The sequence below is a fragment of the Podarcis filfolensis genome (assembly GCF_964270895.1).
Source record: "Podarcis filfolensis genome assembly, chromosome: 3".
NCBI lineage: Eukaryota > Metazoa > Chordata > Lepidosauria > Squamata > Lacertidae > Podarcis > Podarcis filfolensis.
The window spans coordinates 18,781,323-18,804,027 of NC_139606.1; the positions used below are offsets into that span (position 1 = coordinate 18,781,323).

At 46.5% G+C, this 22,705-nt stretch overlaps 1 protein-coding gene across 2 annotated transcripts in view; it reads left to right on the top strand.

The window, feature by feature from the left end:
• Positions 1-7,485: 7,485 nt before the first annotated feature.
• Positions 7,486-22,705, top strand: part of KCNS3 (potassium voltage-gated channel modifier subfamily S member 3) — a 71,387-nt gene continuing 56,167 nt past the window's right edge. Inside the window, exon 1 of one of the 2 annotated variants that reach the window (XR_014546475.1) lies at positions 7,486-7,657. The gene's annotated coding sequence lies outside the window, so the exon portion shown is untranslated. Of the gene's footprint in view, positions 7,658-14,617; positions 14,699-22,705 lie in introns of those variants that run through there. The other variant, XR_014546476.1, reaches the window with a different exon arrangement.

Below are 22,705 nucleotides of genomic sequence, written 5' to 3' on the forward strand. Positions count from 1 at the left end.
TTTTCTCCCTAACCACCCACTATCACCCTGCAAGGAACCTAGAAACCTCTGCATGCATGTCTTAAGTTCCTGTTAACTTTAAGTTAATCAATGTCAAAGGCTGCATCAGGCTGCAATGTGCAAAAGAAAACATTTGCATTGTCAATTTTGCTTGAAATTGATTTCGCACGACCCTGTTCTGCCCTCTGAGAGCAGAACATGGGGAGGGGAAAGAGAAGGATCTGTATAATGCTGCAATGCAGATACGAAGAGAAGGATTCAAGGAGTTCACCTTTCCTTTTGCCTGGGACATGGCACACAGGGACAGGGACACAGAATAGCTTCGAAATGCACACCGCACAGTGTGAAAGAAAGGTTGGGAATGGTACTACTGAAGACACAGTCTTGGATTGTCTGGTTTGCAAATAATAGCACGACTTTAAAAAATCGGATCACTTGTTCCTCCACCACCAAATCTTTTTTTTTTTTTTTACATGTCAGTATATGGGCACAGAAATGTAATTGTCCCTTATTGTCTCAGCTCTAGAAATATTTATTTAGCATCTTTTAAATGGCATGGAGGTACGTTTAAAGCATGTGGTTCTTCCTTAGGTTATCAGCAACTGCTGTACAGAGAAATAACCCCCTCTGCCCAAACACTGTTAATAATGCACAGCCTTTTTGCACTTTAATGTTGGCTATATCTTAGAAATAGCGCTTTTGGCGCTGATACCTAACGTAAATTCAGAATGCATACTAACAGCAAACTCTATGTTCTGAGTGCCTAGTCTTATGTAGCCAAAACAACACTATCCACAAGGGGGGCAGGGATGCAGGTGGCGCTGTGGTCTAAACCACTGAGCCTCTTGGGCTTGCCAATTAGAAGGTCAGCAGTTCAAATCCCTGTGACGGGGGAGCTCTGTCCCAGCTCCTGCCAACCTAGCAGTTCAAAAGCATACCAGTGCAAGTAGATAAATAGGTACCGCTGCAGTGGGAAGGTAAACGGCATTTCCATGGGCTCCGGTTTCCATCACAGTGTCCCGTTGCACCAGAAGCGGTTTAGTCATGCTGGCCACATGACCCAGAAAGCTGTCTGCTCCCTTGGCCTGAAAGTGGAGATGAGCGCCGCACCCCATAGTTAAGTTTGACTGAACTTAACCTTCCAGGGGTCCTTTTTTACCTGTCCACAAGGGGGTAATGCTATCTGTCAGCAGGCTGGCGGAAAGGCAAAGTACAGGAATTCATTAGGGTCTCAGCCACACCATCTGTTCAAAACACATCTGAACCACATGGCTTTCCCCCAAAGAATCCTGGGAACGGCAGTTGGTTAAGCGTGCTGGGAATTGTAGCTCTGTGGGAGGTGAACTACAGTTCCCATGATTCTTTGGGGGAAGGTATATGCTTTGGATGCATGGCATGGACATGACCTAGTCCTAGGGGGAGAAAAGTGTGGGGGTGTTGTGGATAGTAGGGGAGGATAAATGGATTAAATACAGTGGTACCTCGGGTTGGTTTTCTATTTGCAGTGAGTTCTTAACTTAGGGAGAAGGGACATAGGTTGTACCACTTCAGAATACAGTGGTACCTCAGGTTACAGACGCATCAGGTTACAGACGCTTCAGGTTACAGACTCTGCTAACCCAGAAATAGTACCTCGGGTTAAGAACTTTGCTTCAGGATGAGAACAGAAATTGTGCTCCGGCAGCGCGGCGGCAGCAGGAGGCCCCATTAGCTAAAGTGGTGCTTCAGATTAAGAACAGTTTCAGGTTAAGAACGGACCTCCGGAACAAATTAAGTACTTAACCCGAGGTACCACTGTATTATCTTTCCTCACTCATGTAGCAGAGTATATACCCCAATATATTGCAGGAAGCTAGTTGGTAGACTCAACTGAATCTCTTTAGTTAAACAATCCAGTCTGTCTTGTCCAGATTGGATTATTCCTGGTAAATCCCCTTTGTTCCCTCTTAAACAGAATAAAGACACAAGAGTCTTTCCTTAAAAGTAACAAGAAGTTTACTCACATTCAGTTCACAGTATGATCCTGAAGGCAGGCTTTAGCTTGTAGTTGCAGATACAGAGAAAGGTGTGGAGTCATCCTTTTGTGAGGGATGAGCCCATGTGCTGCTGACTGAGAGCCAGCACACAGCAAATGCATCAGTATCAGAAGAGAGCAGCAAAAGAGAAGAAGAGCAAGGGAAGATGACTGCGTGACTGGCCCTTTTACAAGGGTCTCACAGGGTCACACCCATCTACCTGGTCACATGCAGGGGGAGGATGCTCCAGACCAGGTGTGACAGGAAGTCCTCCTGTCTGGAGTAACATCCCCCTGTGTATTCGGGTTCCGAAAGGTTCGGCAATGGAGACGTTCGAGAACCGAGGTACCACTGTATTTATTTGCAAATTTCCTTTAACCGCTTGCCAACGTAAAGACTTTCCTCCAGGAGAAACCTTAACCAAAAACACACACAAAAACAAACAAACGAAAAACCCAAACAAATCCAAAATTAACTATATTGGTTGCTTTTGTAATCGGTGGTTGTTGTTTTTGTGTGCCTCATTTGACATAATGTGAGGAGAATCAGGTGCTTTTACATTACTGGACGTGCTGGGTTGCATTTCCAAGGATGCCCACCAGAGAGAGCACAAAATCTCTTGAAATTAGTGCCTCTAGCGCTGCTATAGAGAGGAATCTCCCGTTGTTTGCTTTTATACGAATCCCCTTCCCTACCAAGCCAAGCATCCCAGACAGAGCTTGCTTTATGCCGGCTGGTTCTGCTTTAGCAATGCATCTCTCATTTTCTCTATGGGTTGAACTTCCTCCCCCCTGGTTCCTGGGACACCCCTCCAGACTATCACTGTCTCAGAAGCGATGCCAGCTGAATAATACATGAAAATAATTAATAAATCTCTTCAGACGGTTTACATTTAATTATTGAATAGTTCAACAGATCCATATCGACGATTGCACCCGAGGCATTTATTTATTGATGACTGCGCCGTCCGTTTGGAATGTAATGAATTGTTTTAATTTCCACATCCTTCTTTCGAGTCCCAGGGGTCGGTTGGGCGTGGGTGGCTGTGGTCCTGCACAGATCTCATCTCGCGGGCTTCGTCTGAATGGGAAACTTAAGGCGCATCCGCATTGCAGTTAAGCTCCAGTTCATGCGCAGAGGGCACCTTCATGAACCGGAGTTGGGCAAGCTCAGGTGAAGGGAAACAAAACGGGCAACGCATGTCAGGGGAAGACATGCCCAGCCCCTCTCTGGTGTGGACAGTAAAATGCAAATGGGAGCTGGAGACAGCAGAGAGAAAAACAACCTTGCAGCATTTCAAGCCAGTAATATGTACATAGCCTATTTGGACGCTATGTGGTCTAAACCGCTGTGGTCTAAACCACTGAGCCTGTTGGGTTCGCCGATCAGAAGGTCGGCGGTTCGAATTCCCGCAACGGAGTGAGCTCCCGTTGCTCTGTCCCAGCTCCTGCCAACCTAGCAGTTCGAAAGCATGCTAGTGCATGGGTAGGCAAACTAAGGCCCGGGGCCCGGATCCGGCCCAATTGCCTTCTCTATCTGGCCCGCGGACGGTCCAGGAATCAGCGGATTTTTACATGAGTAGAATGTGTCCTTTTATTTAAAATGCACCTCTGGGTTATTTGTGGGGCATAGGAATTTGTTCATTTTTTCCCCAAAATATAGTCTGGCCCACCACATGGTTTGAGGGACAGTGGACCGGCTCCCTGCTGAAAAAGTTTGCTGACCCCCTGTGCTAGCGCAAGTAGATAAATACGTACTGCTGCAGCGGAAAGATACAACAGCATTTCCATGCGCTCTGGCTTCTGTCACTGTGTTCCGTTGCACTAGTAGCGGTTGAGTCATGCTGGCCACATGACCTGAAAAGCTGCCTATGGACAAACAGCGGCTCCCTCGGCCTGAAAGCAAGATGAGCGCCGCAACCCCATAGTCGCCTTTGACTGGACTTAACTATCCAGGGGTCCTTTACCTTACCTTTATATAGCCTATGAGGGCTGGGAAATATCTATTTGCCTGAGACTTTAGGTGATAATGTGACTAGAGAGACCAAGGTTAAGACATTTTCATTTGTTCAATTAACCCTTATACCCCATCATTATCTATCTATCTATCTATCTATCTATCTATCTATCATCTCCTATAATGCAGGGTTTCCCAAACTTCTGAGTTCATGGACCCCTGCATCATAGAATCATAGAATTGGAAGGGACACCAAGGGTCATCTAGTCCAACCCCTGCAATGCAAGAATCTTTTCCCTAATGTGGGGCTCAAATCCACAACCCTGAGATTCAGAGTCTACCAACTGAGCTACCCCAGCAGTCCAGCTTGCTTATTTATTTATTCCGTCATTTATTACATTTATACTCCACCATTTCCCCCCAAATGTGCAAATTAAATCAATGAATAAACAATAGTACATGGTTATTCCCTCCTTTTTAACCCTTACACCAGCCCTGTGAAGTAGGTTAGGATGAGAGGCAGCAACTGGCCCAAGGTCACCCAGTGAGCTTCATGGAGGTGTAGGGATTCAAACTTTGGTCTCCCAGGTCCTAGTCCGACACTCTAACCACTGTGTCACGCTGGATCTCCTCCTCCTCTGCAAGTTGAAGTTGCCAGTGGGCAATCCCGGGAAGGCTGCAGACCCCCTGGAGTTGGCATGCCTGCCACCTGTCAAACGTGGCTCATGGGGCTGCCATAGATTAGTATCTTGGCCTAGCAGGCTCAAACAGTTCTCCCCCACCCCCACCCCCCGCTCTAGGGGGCTGGGAGGGAGTGTGAAAGCAAAGAAGGAGCCTCGCAGACAATGGTGTGTGGGGAGCAAGCACGGCAGTTGTCTCCATTTTCAACAACAACCACCTGTATACGAAACCATTGCGTCAAGGACTTTATAGGCCTGTTCGTTCTTGGCCAGGATCATGAGCCATCTTCTACAATGGGGCAATAAGCAACTTTACGGCGACAAAAGCAATGACGCCAGGCGGAATTTTACAACGGTGCACTTAAATCACGAGGAACAGATGAGCGAGGGAGAAAACAACCACCCCAATCACCGACGAGATTCAGCCTTCGTTTTCCGCGGATTGGTTTACAATGCGCCATAATGAGACGCCGCCAAATGTGGCGTGAAGACTTCCTAATACTTCCCAGCCAACGAAGCCGGTGATGACTAGACAAAAGAAATTAGACGGCTGCAAAATCACTCAAAGATTGCCGCTCAGGCCGAGCAGAAGGGCTGCTTATTGGCAATAGATATGCATGTTGTCTTAATGGGCTCCGTGTGTTTTTCGACTTAATTGCCACTCAGTCACTTTATTCATCAAAGTGCTGCTTACATTCAGCTAATTTGTCTCCGCTGATGTGCTCCGGCTGTTGCAGTAATGATGTATGTAGTGAGAATATATATATATATATATATATATATATATATATATATATCCCCAAATAAATGGGAGAAGTGCAGAGGAAAAGTTTTTGTTGAAGTCCTAGAACCGTAAGACTTGGAAGAGACCTCAAAGTCCCCAGATTCTTTGAAAAACATCTGGTAATGCTGTGGGTTAAACCACAGAGCCTAGGACTTGCCGATCAGAAGGTCGGCAGTTCAAATCCCCGCGACGGGGTGAGCTCCCGTTGCTCGGTCCCTGCTCCTGTCAACCTAGCAGTTCGAAAGCACATCAAAGTGCAAATAGATAAATAGGTACCGCTCTGGCAGGAAGGTAAACGGCATTTCTGTGCGCTGCTCTGGTTCGCCAGAAGCGGCTTAGTCATGCTGGCCACATGACCCGGAAGCTGTACACCGGCTCTCTCAGCCAATAAAGTGAGATGAGCGCTGCAACCCCAGAGTCGTTCGCGGCTGGACCTAATGGTCAGGGGTCCCTTTACCTTTACCTTTAACCTTACATCAGTAGCGCCAAAGTGACCTGCCCAGGGCACAAGCCTGGCCATTGTATATGAAAGTCAGAGCAACAAGACCACCATCTCCATTTCACTGATGTGGTCCAAAGGAAAGCAGAGCAACACATTTGGCACCAGCTTTGTGGCAGGAGTTGTCAGAAGGAGGCATACAACCATCTTAGGGACTCCAGATTCGGTGGGGCTTGCTTCTTAGCTTTTCCTTCTCCTGAAGATGTCCCACAAGGCAGCAGAGTCGGTCACGACTGGACCTAATGGTCAGGGGTCCCTTTACCCTTTACCTTTAACTTGCCCTGGGACCTGCTGATGAAGGAGGGTAATAAAATGAATAAACACACAAGGGGTGTTTTCTGGTTTTCCACTGTTCGGCAATATAGGACCAAAGAGGCAGAGAGGTAGATTAGATAGCTAATGCTAAGTAGGTGCAGGAACAACGGAAGCCTGACTATAAAGGAATAAATTTCATTTTACATATTTGTACAAATGAAGCTTGAATATAAAGGAATAAATTTCATTTTACATATTTGTACAAATGAAGCTTGAATATAAAGGAATAAATTTCATTTTACATACTTGTAAAAAGCTGGACATGGATTAAAAGCCATATAAGGAAACTTAGTTGAGAGGAGTGTCAGTTGAGTGCTGTTGGTTGCTAGGTTGCGGAGGTCCTTGTGACACGCCCTTCATTGTGACACCTCCCTCTGCTGGCTCCTTGGTCACTAGGGCTCTAGAGGCATAGCCATCTCCTTTGGTTTGATCATTCAGGGAGTAAGAAAGAAGTGGATGGAGATGTAGTTAGACTTTATCAGCAGCATCTGCATTCTGTGCTGGTAATGCTCCATGACAGACTTAGGGAACATTTAAAATAGGGAGATCCTAAGGAAAAGCAGGACATTCCAGGATCAAATCAGAAACCGGGACAGCTTCTGTAGATCTGGGACTGTCCCTGAGAAATAGGGGCACTTGGGGGGCCTGTTACCTGGCCTTTGACACCAGAGTTGTATTTTCAAGACTCACCCTGTTGACATCTAATGCCCTTTTGTGTTTTTGGGGGGTGTTATTGGCTTGTTTTTGTTTTTATTATGTATGTTGTATTTTTATATTGTGATCGTATCCTGTGAACTGCCCTGAAATCTGTGGGTATAGGGGGGTATACAAATTTAATTAATAACAACAACAATAATAATTTTAGATGGTTGTAACTTGCCCTGGGACCTGCTAGTGAAGGAGGTTAATAAGATGAATAAACACGCAAGGGGTGATTTCTGGTTTTCCACTGCTCAGCAATACAGGACGACACTGAAAAGAAGGAGAGGGCTGCTGTTGAGCTGCAATGAATCACTTTGTGAATTTTCAAAGACACAGGGCCCTTTCCATAGCCTTTTGGTGTGTGGCAGTTGCACCAGAGAGGCAGAGAGGTAGATCAGATAGCTAATGCTCAGTAGGTGCAGGAACAACGGAAGCTGTTGTTAAAGGGATAAATTTAAGTTTACATATTTTACATATTTGCAAAAAAACTGAACATGAATTAAAAACCATATAAGCAAACTTAGTAGTGTCAGTTGAGAGTAGTGTCAGTTGAGTGCTGGTGGTTGCTAGGTTGCGGAGGTCCTTGTGACACGCCCTTCATTGTGACACCTCCCTCTGCTGGCTCCTTGGTCACTAGGGCTCTAGAGGCATAGCCATCTCCTTTGGTTTGATCATTCAGGGAGGGAGAGAAAAAGTGGATGGAGATGTAAGTAGACTTTGTCATCAGCATCTGCATTCTGTGCTGGCCTCCATGGCAGTCTTAGGGAACATTTAAAAGATTAAAATCAGGAATAATTTAAATGCTTCAGCCAGCCCTTCTGGGCATCTTTATGACTCCACCCACTGTTTTGTAACAGTGAAGGGAAGTGAGTGTGGGTTCTGCTTACACTTTAGGAAAAGGAAAACTAATAAGATATCACACCTTGGAAAGGGGCATTCTTTTTGGGCTAGTGACACAAGAGTCACTTGATAACTCACTATGGGAGCATTAAGCATGTCCTCTGGAGAGGGTGATATCTTGCATTGTCTTCCTCCCCTTCAATCAAAATTGATTTGATTGACATCCTATGCCCTTCTAAAATGTGTTGAGCGGGGGTTATCGGGTTGCTGTTTTTATTTTGATTATATATTTTGTGGCTTTCTATTCTGATTCTATTCTGTGTACCGCCCTGAGACCTCCGGGTGTAGGGCGGTATATAAATAATAATTGTGAATCATTAGAATTGCCCAACTCCGCATGTCTAATACAGATACTTGATCTTTACAGTGCGAGTTATAACTAAGTACAATATACAGCTGCAGAGTTTAAGTAAGTGGAAGGCCAACATATTTTTTTTTAAGCAAAGGAGGCTTGCTCCTAAACAGCACTGTGCATGCCTCATGAGATCAATCTAAGTGTTCTGTTTCTAGTGTTGTTTTATATGAATATCGCAATGGTTCCTAACCAGTCCCGGAACTGCTGACGCAGCACTTAAAGCTCGCTGTGCATCCCGAACATATTCCGAGCACGACCGCACGATTCCCAAAGCTACTCTTACAACAGTTGCGAGATGTCAGTGAATCCTGTATTGTTACAAAGAAGTCTGTTCTCAATTCCGCCGAGATCTCTTTAGAGAAGAGAACTTATTACAGCACCAATACCTTCCAGGGGAGAAAGCAGTACAAATACGAGGAAGATTGATTTTTTCCCTTCTTCCCTTGAATGCCTTCTGCACTTCAAAACTCTTCTGGGCTAAGAACGAGCCGCGTCAATTATTATTATTATTATTTTCTGATTAAGCAATGCTGCTTCAATGCTCAGCGAACTGCTTACTCATGAAATGGGCTTACTGGTTGCAAGGAGAGGTGGTTTGCCTTATTGTGGCATATTCTGGCCCTCCTGGTCACATCCGTGCCATACATTTAAACCAGAGATTTTCAAACTTTCTCAGCAGTCCCCTGTCCCTCAGACCTTGTGGGGGGCTGGACTATATTTTTTGGGGGGCGGGAATGAGCGAGGGACGATGAGCAGCGCGCAAAAGGGCTCTGGAGAGGGGCTGGCACCAACAAAGCCCAGCTCCCTTCCTCCTCTAGGCAGGGTGGGGAGAAGCCAGGAGGAGGGAGGGAGGAGGCGCCGCCACCACGTGAGGGAGAGGGACGGAGAGGGAAAGAATGTGCGTGCTGGCGATCCATGAGGCGATTCCCGCACTACCCGCGGGCCAGATTTAGAAGGCAACTGGGGCTGATCCGGCCCATGGGCCTTAGTTTGCTGACCCATGATTTAAACTTCCCCCCAAGGAATTCTGGGAACCGTGGTTTCTTTGGGACCGTCCCAGTGCTATTCCCACTGCCCCCAGGAGGCTCACTCTCAATTTCTTCTTGCTCTCTCCTACTGGATATTTTACACTGAAATAAAGGACAACAGTGTACGGGGTAACTGTGCCCCTGAAGGACCAGGTACGCAGCCCGGGAGTCATTTTGGACTCACAGCCGTCCATGGAAGCACAGGTCAATTCTGTGTCCAGGGCGGATGTCTACCAGCTCCATCTGGTACGCAGGCTGAGACCCTACCTGCCTGCAGATTGTCTCACCAGAGTGGTGCATGCTCTGGTTATCTCCCGCTTCGACTACTGCAATGTGCTCCACGTGGGGCTACCTTTGAAGGTGACCTGGAAACTACAATTAATCCAGAATGTAGCAGCTAGACTGGTGACTGGGAGCGGCCGCTGAGACCATATAACACCAGTCCTGAAAGACCTACATTGGCTCCCAGTACGTTTCCAAGTACAATTCAAAGTGTTGGTGTTGGTGCTGACCTTTAAAGCCCTAAATGGCCTCGGCCCAGTATACCTGAAGGAGCATCTCCACCCCCATTTTTCAGCCCAGAGGTCCAGCTCCAAGGGCCTTCTGGCAGTTCACTCACTGAGAGAAGTGAAGCTACAGGGAACCAGGCAGAGGGCCTTCTCAGTAGTGGCACCCACCCTGTGGAACACCCTCCCATCAGATGTCAAGGAAATATACAACTACCTGACTTTTAGAGAACACCTGAAGGCAGCCCTGTTTAGGGAAGTTTTTTAATGTTTGATGTTTTATCATGTTTTTAATATTCTGTTGGGAGCCACCCAGAGTGGTTGGGGAGGCCCGGTCAGATGGGTGGGGTATAAGTAATATATTATTATTATTATTATTATTATTATTATTATTATTATTATTATTATTATTATACAGGACAGGAGGCAACCCTAGAAAGCCCCAACTGCAAGATGACAACTCCTCAGATGTTTTCTGCCTGTGCACTGAATGGCTGCAAGGAATTGCGTCTTTGCCCGACAGCAGGAGTGCTTCACATTGGGACCAAGTCCCAGGACTTTTCGTTTTAATTATTGCAGAACATTAAAGCGTTTTGTGGTTTGGCCCCACTTTCTTTCTCCATCACTGTGCTATTGTTTATGATGCCGTTTTACGGAGGTCGGCTTGATTGTTAGGTTTGCTCTTAATGCTGTTGCGCTTCATATGTTTCCTTGCAAGCGGACTTGATTTTTATCATAGGAAAGCGGGATCCATCTGTCTAAAACAAACTTGTGTGTCATAAACACACAAGATAGCAAAGATGATCTAAAGGAGCCACGTCCAGCCTGTGTTGATTATTGCTAAAGGGGCTGTTGCTCTGGATTTGCCCATCTGGGATGGGAATTAGGGGTTAACAAAAGAGCCTTAAAGCTCCTTTAATGACTGTGTGGATATTTCCTCCTTTATTGTAAATAATTTTTATTAAAAGTTTTTCAAATAGCCATTTCCACAATTAAAATCTTTCAATACAGTGGTACCTCGGGTTACATACGCTTCAGGTTACATATGCTTCAGGTTACACACTCCGCTAACCCAGAAATATTACCTCAGGTTAAGAACTTTGCTTCAGGATGAGAAGAGAAATCGTGCTCTGGCGGTACGGCGGCAGCAGGAGGCCCCATTAGCTAAAGTGGTGCTTCAGGTTAAGAACAGTTTCAGGTTAAGTACGGACCTCAGGAACGAATTAAGTACTTAACCCGAGGTACCACTGTATACCAATGCATTCAACGACTTTCCTCCTTCCCCTTCCAAGGCTCCTTTATTTTAACCACAATTATTGTATATCCATTTAATTCATTTCCCCCCTGCAATTTTAATATCACTTTTAAATATGTTGTGCTGTTGAATTTACCTTAATACTGTCAGCGTTTTCGTCTGTGTACGATTATTTTCTATATATTCACCAACAAATTCTACTCCTCTTTAAATACTTGTAATTCTTGCTCTCTGAATCTGCTTGTTAACCCTGCTAGTTGTGCATATTCTATTGTCTTAAGCTGCCCATCCTCCTTATTAGGGACCTCAGCCACTTTCCATTTTGGGGCTAACAGTATCCAGCTGCTGTTGTCGCATACATAAATAGATTTCTTTCTGACTCCTGGGTACCTCTGTCTGAACCATTCCTAAAAGGAATGCCTCTGGGGGTTTTTTTGGGGGGAGGGGGATATTTGATTTAAACATTTTTTTCATCTCATTGTAAATCATTTCTCAATACCCTTTAACTTTTTTGCATGCCCACCACATGTGGAAAAAAGTTCCTCCAGTTTCCTTACACATGTCTGATTCGGAGTTATACATCTTAGCTAATCTACTTTATTTTCTTACAGCTGTATAGGGAAGTTTTTAATGTTTGATGTTTTACTGTGCTCAATGTGATTAATTTGTTGGGAGCTGCCCAGAGTGCAACCTAGTCACATGGGTGGCATATAAACAATAAATTGTTGTTGATGTTGTTGTTAAGAAAAAAGATGGCATAAGGGGGAGGACCTGATCAGGAATATGACAAAGGAAGATTTGGGGGAGCGTGACTGACCACTTTGGTTGCACAAGGTGCAGAGCCCCAAGAGTACCACAACTCTGAGGTGGAAGGTGAGGGGCGAGGGGCCGCCAAATTTTGGCACCGCACAGAACACAGCTGAAATTTGAGACCCCATGGTGTCATGGTGGTGAGCTTTAAAGCGGGTGGCACTTTGGTTTAAACCACTGAGCCTCTTGGGCTCGCTGATCGGAAGGTCAGCAGTTCGAATCCCCATGACCAGGTGTGCTCCCGTTGCTCTGTCCCAGCTTCTGCCAACCTAGCAGTTCTAAAGCATGCCGGTGCGAGTAGATAAATAGGTACCGCTGCGGCGGGAAGGTAAACAACATTTCTGTGTGCTCTGGCTTCTGTCACAATGTTCCGTTGCACAAGAAACGGTTTTGTCATGCTGGCCACATAACCTGGAAATCTGTCTGTGGACAAACGCCGGCTCCCTCGGCCTGAAGCGAGATGAGCTCCGCAACTGCATAGTCGCCTTTGACTGGTCTTAAACTTCGAGGGTTCCTTTACTTTTTTCTCTTTTTTTGCCCTCACACGTCCCTTTTGCAATGGGAGGAAAGCATCCATTGGTACTGTTTAATATGGTTTTAAAAATAGATGTGCAAGGGATAAAGGTGGGAATAACAGTCATGCCCAGCTTGGCTCTTCATCTAGAAAAACTGGGATGCGGCGCTGTAGCTGATTCCCAAAGCTGGGAACTTTGAGGCTGGCTGTGCCGTATAGGTATATATATTTGCCTTCACCGTCTGCCTCCTTATGCATTTGTTGACAGAGCAAATACTACAGAGATGTTGCGTAAGTTGCTGCATTGTTGTTGCGACCTGCTCCGGGACCTTATAGTGAAGGACGGATAATAAATCAAATTGACAACAACAATGCTGTCCCATCCAGAAGACAGCTTACATGTGTCTCCTCAAAAACAAGCCCCACAGAGTTCAGTGGGACTCAGACAAGTGTATCTGTAGGACATCTGCCTGAACTGGGTAATGCATCTTCTCCAGGGATGTGGAGAGTCTGGAAGAGTTCAGCATTTTATGTGCACTCCCTCATCCAGATACAAAAGAAGGGGGAAGGAAATGTTTCCATTATTCATGAGAGCAGAGTGGGAATGTGACTAAACGCCCTCAGTACACAAGGACTCTCATCTCTCTCTCTGATCAGCACCACTTGCCTGCACGGAATTATTGATTCCAGGTTTCCATCCTCCTGAAGCACTGCTAGGTAAATTTCCAGAGCTATTTCCCCCTGTGATGATGCATCTAGTCTATAATCTTGATTTGGAAGCCGAGGAACCGCTCAGTGACAAGTGGCACATTGCTGCCTTACCCCCAGTTTCCTTCATTGTCACTGAACGGTTCCCCCAGTTTGCCAAAGCACGATTGTGGGCTATAGGTATTGTCACAGGGGAAAACAGCATCCCCAAAGGATGAAGGAAGTATGGCCTAAGGTAAAGGTAAAGTAAAGGTAAAGGGACCCCTGACCATTAGGTCCAGTTGTGGCCGACTCTGGGGTTGCAGCGCTCATCTCGCTTTATTGGCCGAGGGAGCCGGTGTACAGCTTCCGGGTCATGTGGCCAGCATGACTAAGCCGCTTCAGGAGAACCAGAGCAGCGCACGGAAACGCCGTTTACCTTCCCGCCGCAGCGGTACCTATTTATCTACTTGCACTGGTATGCTTTTGAACTGCTAGGTTGGCAGGAGCAGGGACCGAGCAACAGAAGCTCACCCCGTCGCGGGGATTCGAACCGCCGACCTTCTGATCAGCAAGTCCTAGGCTCTGTGGTTTAACCCACAGCACCACCCGCGTCCCTTAACGTGGCCTAAGGTAGGGATGGGTGAAATCTGTGGTCCTCCACCAGGCGATGTGATGGGGACTCCAGCTCCCATCAATACCACACACCCAGCTCAGCACAGCTGTTAGTCAGGGATGACAATGGGCACAGGGCAGGGGGGGCAACTTGAGTAGATTATGGGGGGGGGAGTCCCGCTCCACATAATCAATCACAAGATGCACCACACATGCACAATTTGGATGGCAATGCTCATCAACTGGGGGGGGGGGCTTGGCCCCCTCAAATAATTTATGGGGGGGGGGAACCTCAGCCCCTGGGAATTGGTTCCTATGCTGCAGGGGCCAACTTTGGTAATATGGTGCCTTGAACCAGGACCAAATCTCCCCCCTCCCATTTTGAGTAGGTACCCATATAAATATAAGTTGCTGTTATTACTTAGGGCTCCCTTGGCTCATCAATCTCTGTGGGGAAACCCTGAATCCGGCGCAATAACTGCAGCCTATCCTCCCCCCTCCCCAGGAATCCTGGAAACTGTAGTTTTTTAAAGGGTGCTGGGAATTGTAGCATTGCGAGGGAGGAAACTAAAGTTCCTTTAAAGAGAGAGAGAGAGAGAGAGAGAGAGAGAGAGAGAGAGAGAGAGAGAGAGAGAGAGAGAGAGGAAGTCCCGTGCTCTAAACGTAGGGGTTGCCGCTTAACTTCGGAGCGTTTGACTTCTGTGGGACTTGACTCCTGCGTCGTCACGATGCGCAGCGCGGCGCGTTACATTTTTGCCACCTCTCCTCTTTCTCTCCCTCTCTCTCCGGGCAAGCATCTCGCGTGGCCTTCCTCATCGGTCCGGGGGTCCGCAGCGAGCATCCCGTGTGCGCCTCCATCCCCGCAATGTGGGGCTTGCAGGAGACGGTGGGGGGGAAGCCGGGAGGCCGAAGGACCGCCCTTCTTCTGTGTCTCCTCCTCCTGCCGCTGCTGCGGGGCTGCCGGCGAGTGCCTGCCAAAGCCGCGCTGCGTCCGGGGGACTCGCCACGCGCGCCGGGCGCCGCCAGCTGCTCCACGGAGCAGCTCCCTTTTCCCGCGCGCCAGGCTTCCAGTGCCAGGTATTTTCCCTCGCCATCGCGGTGCAGAGGGTCAGGGAGGGGGGTCCCCCTTCTTCTCCGCCCCCTCCGGCTCCCATTTGCCTTCGTTTGGGTCCGCCTTTTCGCCGCAAACTTTCCCTGGGGTCGCCTCGCCTTGCCTCTCCAGCCTTTGCTTCGTGCGCAAAAGAAACTTCGCTGTATCCTCTCCGCTTTTCTTTGCGCCTCCCAAGTTTTCAGTTCACGTTAAAGGGACTGGGAAGAACAATGTTTCCCCCCCTCAATGTCCCCCCCCTCCTCGGGCTCCCCCGCACCTTACTTCTTCTTCATCATCATCATCATCATTATTATTAACTTACTAATTAAACTTGTAGAGTACCATCCCGCCCCCCACACCTTGCGTAAAACTGAGAGCGCCGCTCCGTTTCTTATTTGCAGCGCCAGAGGGTCCCATTGGGCACACTGTTGTGGAAACTCAGCCCTGCAGTTTAGGGGTTGTGTCGGGGCGAGCTGTGCTTCCTTTGAGAAGGGAAGGCACCCTGCACACGCTCAGAGACGGTGACCTTGCCATCTAGGCTGCAGGTGGAGTGTGCAAGTACTAGCTAAGCCTGCAGTTTGAATTCAGTGGGGCTTGCTTCTGAGCAGACGTGGTTAGGATTGCAGCCTGGGTATCTCGCATGAAGCCTACGAACAGATTCCCAGAGCTGAGCTCTAGCTCAGCTTCTCATGCTCCATGGATGTCCTTTCGGAAGAGTGAAGCCTCATGGATTGTGTGTGTGTGTGTGTTTTAAGGGTGGGTGTTTTGCTGAGATTGACTTGGAATCGTTTCTCCCCTTTGAAATGGAGTGACTTTTTCTCTTTGAAATGTGAATGTTGTGTAATTCTATGGGGGACGTCTCAGATACAGAACTTGGTTTTCTACTTTAAAGTACTGTAGTAATTTTAGTCTTTTACTAGGGAATGTGTTTGGTTTTTTTTAGCATGAAACTACATCAGATTGGACTCTGTGTCTCTGTGTGCTTAGTAAGGGGAATGACAAACTCTTTGAGACTTAGAGAATTGCAGAGTTGGGTCCTCTATGGGTCATCTAGTCCAACCCCCTGCAATGCAGGAATCTCAGTTCAAGCATCCATGGCAGATGGCCAATCAAGCTCTTCTTAAAAACCACCAAGGAAGGAGAGTCTGTCACCTTCTGAGGGAGTCCATCCCTCTGTTGAACAGGTCTTACTGTCAGAAAGTTCTTTCTGATGTTTAGTTGCAATCTCCTTTCTTGTAACTTGAATCCATTGGTTCAGGTCCTGCCTTCCAGAGCAGGAAAAAAACAGTTATGTTTCAGCACGGGTCACATTCTGCTGATCTTGGCAGTCCGGCAACTCAAGGTTTGCCATCTGCAAGGGAGATGTTCCTTAAAATGTGGGTGCTTCCAGGCTACTGCTATTTTAAGATGAGATGCAATCAATATATTGTTCAATTCAAGTTGTGCAATTAAATGCTGTGTTGATCCTCTTGTATAACACATCCCCCACTCCAAAGAAACAAACAAACCCCAGACTATTTGTGATAAGGAACGTGATTGGAAAAGGGACTCGAAAATGCTTGCTTTGAAACAATGCCATCTAACTTCCTTTGCAAACAAATTGGGACGAATGCTTGATAAATAGCTGGCTTTTTCTAAGCTCTCCCCAAACTTTGTGCAAACAAATCAGGACAAATGCTGAAATAATAAAAAAACAACGGTCACCTGGAAGCCCATACTGCAGAGATCCACCCCGTCTTTCCAGAATACAGATTTTAATAGTAGTCTAGGTTCATTTTCTTTGAAGTATTAGTGTGCTATGGTACATTGGATGCTAATGGTATTGCTGCACTCAAAATGGATTTATTTCTCAAAATCAAGGTGCATTAATTGTCTTTTTTGTAATGCCCTTCAATTTCCTAAGTGTGTTTTAAAGGGACAGTGGCAGCCGGCTCCTTCTTATCCCATTAGTGACCTGATCAGCCTTCTCCCTTCTCCTTTGTTTTTTCATCAGATATTACAAAAATATTTGGAAGCAACTATTTAACTTGGCTTTGGTTATTTTTGGTCAGGCTTCACAACACTCTTGTTTAATCTTTCCTCCTAAAAAATATACAGTCATGCCTCGTGTTGCGTCTGCTTCATGTCACGTCTTTTCGCGTTACGTCCTGCAGCAACCCAGAAGTACCGGAACGAGTTATTTGCAGGTTTCACCACTCGCACATGCGCAGAAGCTCCAAATCGCATCACACACCTGCGCAGACACAGCGCTTCGAGTTGTGGGCATTTCACATTACAGACGGGCCTCCGGAATGGATCCTGTCTGTAACATGAGGTAAAAGGTAAAGGGACGCCTGACCATTAGGTCCAGTCGTGGATGACTCTGCGGTTGCGGCGCTCATCTTGCTTTACTGGCCAAGGGAGCCGGCGTACAACTTCCGGGTCATGTGGCCAGCATGACTAAGCCGCTTCTGACAAACCAGAGCAGTGCACGGAAACACCGTTTACCTTCCCACTGGAGCGGTACCTATTTATTTACTTGCACTTTGACGTGCTTTCGAACTGCTAGGTTGGCAGGAGCAGGGACTGAGCAATGGGAGCTCAGCCCGTCGCGGGGATTTGAACCGCTGACCTTCTGATCGGCAAGCCCTAGGCTCTGTGGTTTAACCCACAGTGCCACCTGCGTCCCTGTAACACAAGGTACCACTGTAATAATAATCCAGTTAAGTTTCTGTAACAAAACCAAGAAGAAGCCAGAAGTCATCTTCCAAAAGTTGAACTGTGCAGCAGCACCCTGTAGAAGAGAATTGACGTGAACCCTCTTTCAGTTGGGATGCTTTAGGCATTGATGTCCTCAGCTAGTTCTTTCTCTGCTCCCTTTATTTTTTGTGCTACCTTGATTGCTTCATGCATTATATTTCTAGGTTACAATTAAAACAAGAGAAGGGCTCCTCAGAGACCCAAGTGCATCCCACTGTCCACGTAGGAAATCCATAGCCACAGTATCTCTTGATAGGTAGCCTTCAGCATTTGCTTAAAAACCACAATCAGGGCAGCCTGTTCTACAACTGAGAGGCTCATCCCATCAGGAAGTTATTTCTAGTGGTGCAAACCCTTTGTTGCTTTACCTTACAATGCATTAAGGTAAATGTATTTTGGAGGGATGCGGGTGGCACTGTGGTCTAAACCACTGAGCCTCTTGGGCTCGCTGATCAGAAGGTTGGCAGTTCGAATCCCCAGGGTGAGTTCCCATTGCTCTGTCCCAGCTCCTGCCAACCTAGCAGTTCAAAGCACACCAGTGCAAGTAGATAAATAGGTACTGCTGTGGCGGGAAGGTACATGGCGTTTCTGTGCACTCTGGTTTCCATCACGGTTTCCCATTGTGCCAGAAGCGGTTTATTCCTGCTGGCCACAGGACCCGGAAAGCTGTCTGTGGACAAATGCCGGCTCCCTCCGCCTGAAAGCAAGATGAGCACTGCAACCCCATCGTTGCCTTTGACTGGACTTAACTGTCCAGGGATCCTTTACCTTTACTTGCAGTGTAGTATGTAAAGACTGTGAACCTGGCTAACGGAAATGTCAGTCTTGTGCAGGTACACTTGCCAAGAAGTGATTGGCTGTAGCTGTACAGTGACAAAAACTTGAGTTTGTAGCCTTCGGTTAGTTGCAGTGTGGATTGTGTTTGTATGAGTGATTGGGGGTTGGATTGTTGAGTCAGATTAGCCACATTGATTCGTATGCTGGGGAGGGGCTGGGAATAGGCCATTGTCTTGTTGTGCTGTGTGTGTGATAAAGGGGAGACCCACCATGGTGAAGGCATCCTCCTTTGCTTGTCCCAAGTTTGTTGGTTAACTTTTCTAGTAGGGCAGTTTCCCATACATTTTGGAACCGGTGGGCTATATTCACTCCTGATATCTCCTTCTCTCCCCTCTCTTTTCCCTCAATCACATGATGTCTATGACAATAGTGTATCATACCAAACGTAAATGAACTGTGAAAAAGACTCAGAGAATGGAAAGTAGAGACCCTATATGCAGTGCTTTTTTCCCTGGGGGGTACGCAGGGGTACGCATACCCCTAAACATTTTGTGAATCAAAATTTGGCCTCATTGAGGGGCAGTATTTCAGTATGAGTAGGAAAATGAGAGTGCCCCTAAACATTTTTTTTAAAAGAAAAAAAGCACTGCCTATATGTACTTTTCCTGGTTTATTTGGCTGTTTTGTAACACAAGAAAATCTTTAATAAAAGCCAAGAATTGAGTTTGTAGTGAAGCAAACCCGCAACTTGATTTAAGTGTGCACATTCAACAGTAATTGCCATTAACAGACTCCCCCCTCCATGCACAACCACACACCATATGTGTAGACAGGAACCGTTTTCAAGCGTCCTTGTGGGGGAAGGATTCTAAATCCAAGAGGGGTTTTCTAGACTTCTTTTGCAGAGAACAAGGGTGTGAACACGTTTCTTAAGAACAGGAGAGGGGAAGAGAACCAGAGAAGTTTGCCACTGGGGGTTTTGTCTTCATTAATTCCACCCCCACCCCGGCTGTGGAATTTTTACTGTATTACAGTAACCCATTAGTGTGAAATCATCTCTTTCTCCAGCCCTTGGCTAGCGTTCATGCAGAGCGGGATTGGCAAGGAGCGATGCTGGGTTGCACTACTTTGCTGAGAGTGTGGTCTGGTTTGTCAGCAAAAGTGTTGGGGAGTAATTAATTGCACAAAGAAGTTTCGCTGGGAAAATATATTCTCGCTAGTCCTGGTGTTGGAAGGAGCTGAGGGGCCTGCAGGAGGAGAACAGGCAGGTTGGATTAGTTGTGTGTGTGTGTGTTTGTGTGTTTGCAGACGTTCTTGGTGCAAGCACGTTCTTTCTTGTTAAAAAAAGCTGGCATGGTGTGTGTGTGTGTGTGCGTGTGTTTGCTGGGGGGAGCAATTTTGCAGCGAGTATGTTTTCAGAAAACAAATAGTATCTTGGTGGGGTGTGTGATTTAATGGGGAAACGTCACGGATGGAATGATCTCTCCCGTTTGCTCACTCCCTTGCACACTGTGGTTGCTTTTAGTTAGAAATGAACGTTCCCGGGCGAAATACATTAGATGAAAGGCATCATTAACGTAGCAATGACCCTAAGAAAGTATGTTTTGGGTGGGAGTACTTGCCGGGTGTCTCTCTCTTGGATGCGGTGGGTATCCAGGTCAATTCTCTTGCAAAATTCCAGATTTTAGCAGTGTCCTTTATGAAGAGCGAAGGACTTCAAAGTGAGGGTCTAATGGGAGAGATTGCCAAATGACCAATGGATAACTCTGAATGCGCTGGGGTATTTTACATTTATAATCCATTTTCCTCCAAGCAGCTGATGGTAGCGTGAACTCCTTCTTCTGCTACCCAATTTGTCCTCACAACAACTCTGTGAGGTGGGGAAGGCTGAGAGGCTGTTCCAAAGCCATCCAGTAAACTTCATGACTGGGTGGGGATTCGAACCCTGCTCTCCCAAGATCTGAGCCCAACTGTTGGACCGTACTGGGTCTCATGATAGGATTTCATGATATCTTGTGATTTGCCTTCCAGGCATTTGTGGCAAGATACAGTCCAGTCCTGGGCATATTTACTCAAAAGTTCTCAAAGGAGATGGGCCAAAACTACATTCTGGCTAGACGTCACCGCTCAAGATGCCATGTGACAAGGGCTGGTGGACTTAACAGCCAGAAGGCTGTGTGTAGGGTTTACTCCTTAGCCTGTTTTTCTCCTGAACATATCCCACAAGGCAGCTGAGGTTTAGTATCAGAATTTTCCTTCGCCTGGTTGGGTTGCCTTCCCAGGTGGACCAGCGCCATCTGCCCCCATCTGCTCTCTCCAGCACATGCAGAAACCTTCTCGACCTTTGGACCCACTGTTGGTCTCGTCCACTCAATCCACCGGAGTCTGTCTTTGCATGCAGGGGAAGTTCCTAACTCACCAAGGGTTTGAGGCCCACTGGCTACCCTCACCTGGTTTTGACTGATCTTGTACATATGGGAATAATAAAAGATGGTGACCAGGCATTGTGAATCAATAGATCTTGCTGAAATCGTTCCTGTTGCTGGGCATGTGAAATTTATGACTGATAAGGTTTTTTTAAAAAAGTGAGGTTATGTGTAAGGAAGTACTTTTGCCTAATCAGACAAACTTCCATGCAACTCAGTATTGTTTATACCAGTGTTTCCCAAACTTGGGTCTCCAGCTGTTTTTGGACTACAACTCCCATCATCCCTAGCTAGCAGGACCAGTGGTCAGGGATGGTGGGAATCATAGTCCAAAAGCAGATGGAGACCCAAGTTTGGGAAACACTGGTTTGCAGTGACAGAGAGCAGCTCTCTAGCTTTCAGACACAGCGTCTTTCACTATCTGAGACTGAACCTGAAACCTTCTGATTGCAAGGCAGATGCTCCAACCACTGAGCTATATAGCCTCTTCTTCCTTTCTCCTTTTCTTGCTATATCCATAGTAGTCTAAATAGGGTACAGTGGTACCTCAGGTTACATACGCTTCAGGTTACAGACTCCACTAACCCAGAAATAGTACCTCGGGTTAAGAACTTTGCTTCAGGATGAGAACAGAAATCGTGTGGTGGCGCCACGGCAGCAGCGGGAGGCCCCATTAGCTAAAGTGGTGCTTCAGGTTAAGAACAGTTTCAGGTTAAGAACGGACCTCCGGAACGAATTAAGTACGTAACCAGAGGTAGCACTGTATCTGTAATCGTTAGCAATAAGCAACAAAGAGGCCTCCAGTCTCCAAAACCAGGGCTTCCCCACGAAACAGTAGGAAAGCTTAAGAAACAAGAATGCCTGGTTAAAATTAAAAGTAATTCTCTGGAGGCAAATTTATAAACCAGAGGTCAGAATTTGTCCTGCCTTTGACCCTGTGGAGAGGCAGAGTGGTCCTATATCAGGGAACATTCCCACACTGACTGTTCCAAGGACATGTCAACATGGAAGAAGGAAAAGCACATTTGGAAGACCCGGCGAATAATTGGCACTTCGCCCTCAAGGTAATCCTAATTATTGAACTAAATCTTCCAGAGCAGTGAAAAGTAATAATGGCCAATTCAATGTCACTTAGGAAGTGCCGTAATATGGGGTTGGTCAGTTTCCTGGGGGTGATCCAAACCTCATAGAAAACAACGAATAAGACAAGAGAGCTTCGCACGTTTCTGCTTCTGCCGAGCACGGTAACCGATGATATGATGGCTCCTCAAAACAGAAATCGATCTTTGAAACCTTCCCCCCTCCCCCTGACATCTTTATTTAAAAAGTACATAATTATATGTGCACTAAATATGGTGAGATGTAAATAAAAGAGAGAAAAAGAAAAACAGCACCCATATACAGTGGTACCTTGGGTTACATACACTTCAGGTTACATACGCTTCAGGTTACAGACTCCGCTAACCCAGAAATATTGCTTCAGGTTAAGAACTCTGCTTCAGTATAAGAACAGAAATTGTGCTCCGGCAGCGCGGCGGCAGCAGAAGGCCCCATTAGCTAAAGTGGTGCTTCAGGTTAAGAACAGTTTCAGGTTAAGAACGGACCTCCAGAACGAATTAAGTACTTATCCTGAGGTACCACTGTAGAATGGAAAGTAAAGGGGAGTAGGGGAAACACCCCAAACTGTATACTTTACAAAGTTGTTATTGTACTTCACCAGATCTTAACCTATTACAGTATTTGAAAGAATGGATTCCACATATCATTGAATTTGCCCATGGCAAGTCTGCGTTTATATGCAAGTTGTTCATATGTTGCGAGTTTGTATGTCTTCAATCCAATCGTAGAAGGAAGTGCATTTTTATTTTTCCAATTCATCAGTATCAGTCTTTTTGCTGTGGTCAGGGCACAGAGAGTCCACTTGTATTGTCCTTTTGTAAGGTTCCATGTGCTGGGTATGTAATTCAAGAGGATATTTTGCTCTGCAAATGTAATGTTGTTCCGTACAGTTCTGCCGATAGTTTCAGTTACCTTCTGCCAAAAATCTTTCAA